The following is a 10,720-nucleotide window of genomic DNA, read 5'->3' as shown; positions in this document are numbered from 1 at the left end:
CCTTTAGATGAGGAATGTAATTTTTGCTTTTTGGCACAACAAATTCAAGAATATAGACACTCTTATACTCACCCTTTGACTCCCTCATAGGCTCAGATGGCTTGATTACTATCTTACTATCTAAACACAATGTGGAAAAATGATTGGAATGAGGTCTAATGCGCCATAACTCATGAATTTTACTACTATTTGCATCCCCATCTTTACACACACTCAAGTCTCCCAAAGTAATGTTATCTACTCCCTCACATGACTCTAGAGCACTCTTCTCAATATTGGCGTCCTCAAGAAAAATATGGTCTAGTGATTGGTATTCTCGTTTTAGCTCCTCAATTTGGTCTAGAAGATTTTTTTCAGCTTCATACAACTCATTATTAATTTGTTGGGCGTTACACGCATCAACCTTTGTGCTCAAATCTGCATCTAAGTTATGTACAACCAAGCCAAAATTATCAATCTTATGTGCAAGTTCATCTCTCTCCTTAGACCAATCATTTACCAACGTTGTTAGAAGACAACGTCGTTCCTCATATTCCCTTAATCGTGAATATTCTTCCCAATATCAACCCTTACTCCCATATTCAAATTCAGATCTCCAAGAAGTCAGGCCACGACAAGACCAAAAATACGAGCCATAAAAGTCTTTTGTCAACCAAGAGTCTTCATCAATAGCCTTACCTCCGTATATTTCATCCCCAGATGTCATGCTGAGAGAACTAGGAACACTCTAAGAGAAAATATCAAATATTTGTAAAAATAAAAGTATATACAAAAAAATAAAATAAAAAAATAAAATTAAAAGTCTAATCTAGAAAAATAGCTAATTTCCAAGTCCCCGGCAACGGCGCCAAAAACTTGTAGCGGCCAAACGCACACGCAAGTATACGCGGTCGTCGAGTAATAAAGTGACTAAAAGTCGGATGTCGATCCCACGAGGACTTGTGATTAACTATTAACTAAATTGGACTATCCTAATTATCTATACAAGAATTAAACCTAGAAGTATTTGATTCTAAACTAATTAAATAAATAAAAACAGATAATGAACTTTTAACAGAGAGAAAGAGCAGATATTTATGATATCAATGTAATGAAAACGATCTAGGGTTATGGGCTATCTAACATTCCTATTGTATTCTTCAATTGAATTAACTAACTAATTTATCTAGTTTATTGGTTGACAAGGTTAATATTGCTCATAAGAATCTGTCGAGTTCTTACTCGCCTATTCAAGCTAACCTAACGCATATATGTCTATGGAGTTAGAATCAATAAGAACGCATTTATAATTCCTGTAAATCAACCAAGCAAGGCAATTAGGTATATGTCTATCCTAACCGCGAATCCGTTCCCCGATGCCCAGGTTCAAGAATTTGCTCTACTCAATCCTATATGCAATCTAGAATTTCCACTTTCGAGTTCAATTCGAGATTCTTAGATAGTATTCAATTGGTGATCAAGCAATCAAATAATTAAGTGCAGGATTGAATAAATAAACCAATATGATAAACTAAGAAATCAAAATCAATATCCGAATAACAATAGTCATGAAAGAACCATAACCCTAGAACGTGAAGTTTAGCTCCACATAGACATGGTAGCAAAACAACAAATCATACAAAGAAACATAAAAATTACTAAGTTGGTGGAAGAAAAGATGAAACCCGGCCTCCACGGCGGCTCTGTGCTCTTCCTTGGTCAAAAATTACTCTAAAAAACGTTCTCTCATGTATATATACCAAGTAGGGTTGGGCCCAAACAATTATACCTTCTCCAATGTGAAAAAGGACACTTTTCCCGGGTGACTAGCGCGAGCTCGCGCGTGACTTCGCGCATAACTTCGCGCATCATTCTGCCTCAGCTCCCTAACACGCTCGACTTCGCGCATGAGCTCGTGCAGGAGTTCGCGCATGAGTTCGCGCATTTTTCACCCTGTTCCGTTCCGAATTTGGAAAAACGTAAAACATGAAGGTTGTAGCCCCTTTGAGTTAGTTTTCTAACCATATATTGTGTAGCCAAAATGGAGTTCCGAGCAAAAAGTTATATCTGTTTTACTAGACAGTGCGCAATATGCCTACTGTAGTCCTCGTTTGCTCTAACTATCATCCGTTGACCCCCAAACACGATCCCGGCTTGATTCCTGGAACTTTTACTCAAAGTTTAAAGCTTCAACTCACTTGAATTCACTCCATAACATGTACATAGCTCGGAATCACTCCTACAAGGCATAAAACACACCATTAGTGCAAAATACTAGCGATTAAAGCTCAAACTCAATTTAAGTGCAGTAAATTAGAATGTAATAATCGACTAAAATACGTAATTATAGCCTATCAAAATACATCAGGATTTTCCAAGTATCTGGATCCCTCCCTATCGCCCACACGTTGATGAAAAACCTTGTCTTGGGAGGAATAGTATACCCGGCCCTCTACGGTGATTTCTTCAGTGGACTCACTTGGAATTAATAATGGACCTGAGGATGCAACCGAAAGACTTCTTTTATGACAGATTTTATGTAATCCAACTGAGGCAGATCGCTTTCTGATACGAAGCTTCTGTTTCCCACAACATTTCTCACCTCTGCTTGTCCTCTTTCCATTGTTTTTGGGTTCATCAGTAGCTCTGTCATTGCCCAATCCAACGTAATGAATGTTGAATCCGTTCCTGCAGCAAACATGTTCTGCAATTACAGTAACAAAAGTTACAACTGAGGTTTTTGCCTTGCACAGTTATGAACTTAAAGACACTAAACAATGAACTATGAAAGTAATACTAAGACTTTTCTTGCTCCCTCCATTTCAATTTATAATGATATAGTTTGACTATAAAGACTTTTGATAGTTGTACTCCTAAATATATCATAACATTTGAGTGATTATATATTATACTTTTGAAACGTGTGTTCTTAAACATGTCATAAGATTTGTATAGCTATAAAAGCTTGTCATTTAGGTAAAATGAGAAGTGCAAGTCAGGTTGTTTCCGACTTTACAAAGTTGTCACTAATTTTGGGGCCTAACTTCTTTGCAAGACAGTGAAGGGATTTGTGAGGAGCATTACCTAGTTGATGAAGGTTGCCAATGATGGATAATTTGGGAGGGCTAGGGGGGAGTTTGATATCTCTTTTCTTGTTAAAGAGAAACCTCAGAGCAAGTGTAAGGAAGATTGATACAAAGAGTAATGGTCAAAAGTTTGTCTCAGAGCAAGTGTAAGGAAGATTGATACAAAGAGTAATGGTCAAAAGTTTGTCTCAAGCTGTTGGAGGAGAGACATTGGAGCTTTCAACAAAGTTTGCAGCTGTACTACAATACAAATGATCTTAGTTATCTTACAGTTCAAAAGGTATGTTGATGTGATAAATATAATACTCCAATAAGACTTTATAAAAGAGTTATAAATACTTGTATGTTGGTTTCTTCGTACCTCTTTCTTTTTCGAAATATGTTTGGGGAGGGGTTAAAATTTTGCCACAATTTATTAACTCTGACATATATAATTATTTTGGAGTCGTCATCTAATATTTATTTTAGTGTGCTAGGTCACCTAATTAATTTTATTATGTTGAAATTATTATTACTATTTAATTTGAGGAAAGAAAAAAGATTGAAATGAGTCCTAAAGGTCCACCAACTTGAGGTTTCAAATTAGGAGTTCATTTAACCTAACAAAAATATGTTCTCTCGACTTTTTTTCTTCTTTTTCCGTAAGAAAGGACAAGAATAAAGTTGTAAAAAAAAAGGATGTCAAGCCAGCTCAAACTGATTCTGACCAGCTCATCCCTAGCATAGCTTGCCAAATTCCTACTTCTCTAGAAAATTACCATATGATACTGTATGGGATAAAATATATTATATTAAATGATCGTATGAGAAAGTAATACAAAAATAGAGGATGACGGAACCCGAAGGTAACCATTTCGTTTGTTACCAGAGATAGTGATATTCATAAAGGTGAAATAAATGTCTGCCACCCGATAGCATTTAATGAAGAATATTCCGTAGATTTAGTACACTGTCCGTTACAAAATAATATGGCATTCATGCCCGCTGTTAACATTCTTCATGGCCCTCATAATTGACATTAAAGAGGGGTTTGATCCTAAGACATTGTTCCCTAAGTACAGCTATAAATAGTGAGCTCTATTATCATTGTAAGGACACGAATTTTCTAGCAAACATACGCTGCACTCTGTTCAAAGTTTAATACTCCCTCCGTTCCAATTTATGTGAACCTGTTTGACTGGGCACGGAGTTTAGAAAAAATGAAGAGTTTTAGAATTTGTGGTCCCAATAAGTCAAAAAGAGGTCTAGAGTATTTTTGTGGTTATAAAAGTTTCTCATTAAGGGTAAAATTGGAAGTTTAAGCTAAATTGTTTCCAAATTTAGAAAGGAGTCATTCTTTTTGGAACGGACCAAAAAGGAAATAGGTTCACATAAACTGGAACGAAGGGAGTACTACTTTATCTTCTTGCTTCTTGATTTCACTGCTGTTGCGCCGGAAGCCCAGCTCCCGAAACTATTATTTCTGCTATTTTGTCTAGATTTCAAGGCTAAGTGTTCAATTTTTATCTAGTTCATTTATTGTTTTAGGATCAAATTAATTCACTTGTCTATAAACCGCGTATAAATACAAATGTACCGTTTTATGGGTAAACAAATATCACTCGATAGAAAATCTAAGGAAAAAAGTCTAGAAATCACCAAACTCTATTTCAAATTATCTAAAAGATCCAATTCGACAACGATTGACTCAAGTTCATATAGACCAAGATCATTCTCAAGATTAAGGTCTGCAAGTGGATTAATTAGAGCTTAGGTACGAATAGGGGTGACAATTTGAGCCCAAATCCATCTAATTCGCTCAACCTGCCCAGAGATTAATGGGTTGGGTTACAAATATTTTAGTCTATGGGTCAATTTGGGTTGAGCCCAAATTAACCCATTATATTTTATAGCCCATTCTGATCCATTAAGCAGCCCAAATACAACCCATGAAACCCACCCAAAACAAAAAGGTATCTCAAACCAACTTATATAGAAATTTATTTAGTTGCCCCAATTTTACTTTTTTTTGTATTTTCAATTTTATGTTCTTTTGTTTTTCTGGATCATCCACCCCTGCCCCCTCCCCCTCCCCTCCCCCGCAAAACCCCCGCCCTTCTAAAAAAAGTTTTCGTTTTTTTTTTTTTTTGTATTTTCAATTTTTTATTTTTTTTCCTGCACCATCCACCCCTCCCACCCACCCTTGCAAAACCCCCCCTCCCTTAAAAAGTTTTTCTTTTTACTTTTTTTTTTTTGTATTTTTAATTTTCTGTTTTTTTTTCCTGCACCACTCACCCATCCCACCCTGCCCAACCCCCCCCCCTAAAAAGATTTTTACTTTTTTTTTTATATTTTTAATTTTCTATTTTTTTTTTTCCTGAACCACCCTCACCCCCAGCACCCCACCCCACCCAACCCCCTCCCCCCCCCCCCCCCCCCCCCCTCCCCCCCCCCCCCCCCCCCCCCCCCCCCGCCCCCCGTCCCCCCCCTCCCCCCCCCCCCCCCCCCCACCCTCCCCCCCCCCCCCCCCCCCCCCCCCCCCCCCCCCCCCCCCCCCCCCCCCCCCCCCCCCCCCCCCCCCCCCCCCAGCCACAAACCCCTCAAAAAAATTTTTTTAATTTTTTTAGTTTTTAATTTCTGTTTTCTATTTTTTATTTTTCTGCATCACCTACCGCCCAACCCCCCCCCCCCCTCCCCCCCCCCACCCACCTAACCCACCCCACCCCTACCCCTTCCTCCAAATTTTTTTTCAACTTACACATTTTAAGGTAAAAGGTTTTTTATGCAAGATGAGCATGGTTCTAAAACATGGCTCAAGTTGGGCGGGTGGTTGGATTATGACCCATTGTTTAGCTCATCTTGACCCAGCCTATCTTAGCCCAAGTACACTTTGGGCTGATTGGGCAATGACCCATTTATTGGCCTAACCCATCTTGACCCACCCAAATTCAGCCCAACCCGCCCATTTGCCACCCCTATGTACAAATTCAAAAAACAACTTCCAATAGGCTTAGCCAAAAGGTCACTAATAACTCTTGATGTCCCAGCTTAACACTAGTGCTTCTTATATCTAGCTAGACCCAAAAAAAAAAAAACCAAACAGGACAAAAAAAATCCTGCACAAAAAATGTCTTTCTTGTAGCAGAATGTTTTGTGTAGAGGAAAGATCCTGCAGCTATCTTTCGCTCGTTTTTACTCTATTAATTAATGGCGAGCACTACAAAGTCAGGCGTGAAAAGGATGGATGAAAGAGGTATTGCCGTATTTTTAATTTAACAATATACAATAAGTGAAAGATTGAAGGACGACGAAGGGTATTTCAGGAATTTGCCTCAGTCCATTTTTAAATGTTCCCCACTATTCGATTCTTAAATTAAAGTCTACTTGTAGACCTCCAAATCAGTACGTGTCCCATTGGAAACAACACGTGGCCTTAGTTTTTGTCCTTTCATTTAGGCTTCTTCTTCGCAATCTACGAGCTATTTCTCAGCTTTTCCAATCTGCCCATCCTTTTGTTCTTCTTTCTTTTAGGTGAGTTGTTGCTGCTGGCTTTCTCCTTCTGGTTTTTTTTTTGCTCAACTTTTTTTTTTTAATTTTGTGGTTTATTTCTATTTTTTATATATGCTTGTCACTGCTTTTGGTATTCTTTGTACATTTTTTTTTTGTGACTTTTCGGTTTTTCTAATTGCTCTTTCCACGTTGTTCTTCCTCTTCTCTCTATCCACAGGTGAGTTTGCTCAACTTTTTTTCCAATCTTCTGATTCTCTCCTTAGTCCCTCTTCCTTTATGTCTCTTTTGGAATTTTCTTGTAACTTTTTTGTTTCTTCATTACTAAGAAGTAAAAAAATGGACAATATATAATTTGGTACATAATGAATTTACATCGTATTTTGTGCATATGTTTCAAAATTGCTTCAAAATATAATTTTCAGATATGATTTTCTCTGATTTTCAGCAAGTCTGCGCTGCATGTGTTAGCTTGGTGGTATTAATGTTTCTAAAGTATGAATCTTTTTACTTTTTAATTTTTGGTTTTCTTTATTTGTGACCCTGTCACTGATTTTTGTTGTTGGGTCTCGGATACCATTTTGTTGCTTGTTCTTTTGTTTGATTTTGTGGGTATTCAGCAAATTTAGGCGTCATTGTAGCGTATGTCTCCCTTATTAAGTTTTCCCTCTTTTTTTTATCCATCTTTAAATTGTTAAACTAATATTCTTTATCCCTTTTTCTTGAAATTTAAGTACGTCAGAGAGTATAATATTGGAGAAATAAGTAAAAAAAATAGATGTTTGGGGAATACCTAAGATTTACTTTAGGGAATGAATAAATGTAGCAGAAATTTCATTTGAAAATGGAAGTTGCTCAAGTTGGGAAGAAAGATTAAGTTGTGAGTTTACCGTGCTGTGTGTTTTCGCCCTTATGCTTGTAGAACAAAATTAGTCCTAGTAGATTGATTCTCTCCATGCCCTTACATTTGTAGGTTTTTACATTAGGCGAAAAAAATATGTTGCCAGCCGGGAAAAGAGGAAATCTTCAGTAATACTTTCATTTGTATCTTGGCATTTAGGATATTGCGCAGATATAATACAATAACTTCGTTGGTACCTCGCAGAACTCTTGTAATCACATCAGTTTGTTTTCTTAGAATATTATTTATTATTCAAATATTTTTGGTGAATTAGGTGTGTATTATAGATTCGTAGCTCGGCTTCGGAGCAGGTCAATATAGTGAACATCTGAATGATATATATACTATGTTGGATTTTTATCAAGTGTTAGAAATGATTATTGATACATATCAACCTGTTTCAAACAGATAGAACTTATTATCCTTACATTTTGTAGGACTGTCAAGTAATTTTACCCTACAAATAGCCTCACCAGATAGATTCATAAATATGTATTTTGCCATATGTTGCATTGTTATCCGCTCAGATTATTGTTATTGTCTCTTTGAGTCAGGGCCAACAGCTATTGCTACTTATTTTTAGGTGAATCATGTCTTAAGTTTTCTTCTTTACGAACTTACTCATAGGAGAATTAAAGAACGCTATGATGTAGATGATACAAGAGTCCTAGAAAGTAGAAACTTCATATATGTAACTTCTGTCAATTTTCTTAATTACAGTTTTTGGACCTTTTTTGGCTATTGTGTGCTCCCTTTTTCTCAAATTACTCTTTGTATTCCTATTTGGGACAATTCCTCGAATTTTGAAGCAAAGATATCTTAACCCTGGCGTTAGAGGACTTCGGTACAATAAATTAAAATAACTTGAGATGCTTGTATTTTTTTGAACCTTAAACATCTAGCTGAAACAAGTTGCTCAGAAAGATGCTTTCTAATGTTAGATCAGAGGTGATATATTTATTAAACCATACGGAGGAAAACTTATGCCACATATTACTGCTTCAAATGTTATTTCTTAGCTTTGTTTGACTTCTTTGCTTTCAATAATTTTTGTACATGACTAAAATGAAAGTTGATTTTATCTCATGCAACCTTTGTGTGATAGGTTTGTGGTTCGATTTTCTTTATTATTTGCCATCATATTGGTCTTGTGAAAAATGTATGATAATAAAAGGGGAAGAGCTTTGTTCATGCTATAGTTTTACTGAACAAATTGGAAAAACTGGAATTTACCAGAGAATCTTTGCACACTGCTACTATTCTGTTGCAGCCACATTTTTAATTTTAAAGTATCTAATGTTGGCATGTCATGGGCCTAGAATGGTGTAATTACTATAGTGGTTGATGATCTTTGATATTGGAGGTCATGTGGAAGAGCTGACCAACCTAATTTAGTTGTTTGAGAAGTATATGTTTCCTTTCGTATTCTTTATTCTTAATATTCGTTGGTGATTTTAGCAGTTTATTGTCTTTTTGATAGGCGGGATACAGATATCAGCACTGACTGCTACTCAGAGTTGGCATTGCATTTTTGGCGCTTCCCATCATTATTTAAGTGCATAACACGTAAGGCTGCAAGACAAATAACCGAGACTGGAAAACTCTTTTTAACTTTTTGCTGCTAACTAATAAAGATATTGCACTCTATGACATTCATATTCCATAGTTCACCTGCACCACATAATTAAAACTTGCAGTATGGCATGCTAATCAAGGATTTTATTATTTTTGGCCTAGGAACTATTAGGAAGAAATTTACTATGTGGGTCATGATATGTCAAGTTAAAGTGTAGAACGCAAAAAACAACAACAACAACTACCCAGTATAGTCCCACAAGGTGGGGTCTGGGACGCAAAAAAGAGAATGTCAATTACACTTACCTCCATTTAGCTCTTAGATCTTGGTAAGTAATAATGTTAATTTACTTTACCATTACAATCTAATACTTCCTCATCGAATAAACCTTGAATTTGACTTGATTGATATTAGTAGTAATTGATTATCAAGCTTTCCCAATTCTGTTGATCAAGCTTTTGCTATCTCATTATTATGGATGGCGAAAAGATTCTACTCCTCTCACAGATTAAGTGATAGAACATATTATCATTTTGTTTTCTACATCAAAAGTTGTTATCATATCCAATAAGTTCTCCCTCTCCTTTCCTACCTAAATATTGCAAGTACCTTTCCAAAATTACAGTATAAAGGTAAAAATGGTGTTCCCCATTCATTAAAATGTTGGTGCTTGCTGCTCGACCAAGACTTCTCTTCGAATCTGATTATATGGGAATTGTTATACAAATATTTAATCATCAAAATTCGTAGTTGAAAGCTAGCTGTGAATTTGCTGATAATGTTAAATCTGTTTTTACTGAGTTAGCTTGGCTTGGATGAAATATTCTGATTCTAATGCCCAATTTTCTTTTCTTCCAGTACCTCCAAGATAAACTATGAGCTGTCAACTGTTAAAATCCGAATTTTATCTGTGTAGCATCAACTTTTTTATTAGTTGGATCACCAATATGAATTTGAATAATCCGTCTTATTTTTGTATTTCTCATTCTCATGGAAGCAAGCTCAAGAATGTATTTGTACAACTTTGTTCACAAGTGAATGTACATAGTATGAAGCATATTATATTAATATTTCTCAATGTCGGACCACTTTTGTACATCGATATTAGGCATAGCCCGTGCTATGCACGGGCACGGCCATCTAGTTTATTAAGATGAGAAGAGAGTAGGTCGGCTGCAATATATTGCAGAGATCAGGCTGGTGATCATGAAACTACAATTCGTGCCCATCGCCAGTTGAAGAAATTATTGGAGTTAATCAATAGAGTCTAATTGCTAGTAGTGTTACATAAATTGGAAGTTATTTATAAATATGTAAACATGTGACTCCAAAGTTGTTTACCCGTAAAACAGTACAGTTGAATTTATATGTGGTTTATAGATAAGTGAATCGATGTGATCCTAAAATGATAATTAAATTAGACAAAAAATATAAAACTTAGCGTTGAAATCGAGATAAGATAGTAGAGATCTTGAGCCCGGGAACAGAGCTTCCGGAGGTTAAGAACAATGTAAATAAGCAAGAAAGTGAAAAATGTTATTGAGCTTTTGAGAGAATATAGTGTATGCTTATCAGAATATTCATATCCCTTACAATGAAGGTAGAGCTCACTATTTATAGTTGCACCTAGGGAACAAGGTCCGGATCAAGCCCCTCTTAAATGACAATTAGCAGGGCCATTGAAGAATGTGT

General features: G+C 36.3%; 1 long non-coding RNA gene across 1 annotated transcript; it reads left to right on the top strand.

Annotated features, from left to right (window-relative positions):
* Nucleotides 6,585-10,130, top strand: LOC109226949. The gene is made up of 2 exons (XR_002068185.1): nt 6,585-9,356; nt 9,887-10,130. It is a non-coding gene; the product is annotated as an uncharacterized LOC109226949 (long non-coding RNA).

Source organism: Nicotiana attenuata, chromosome 6, assembly GCF_001879085.1.
Source record: "Nicotiana attenuata strain UT chromosome 6, NIATTr2, whole genome shotgun sequence".
Taxonomy (NCBI): domain Eukaryota; kingdom Viridiplantae; phylum Streptophyta; class Magnoliopsida; order Solanales; family Solanaceae; genus Nicotiana; species Nicotiana attenuata.
Note: the sequence above shows the minus strand (reverse complement) of the source record. Positions and strands in the feature narration are given on the sequence as shown.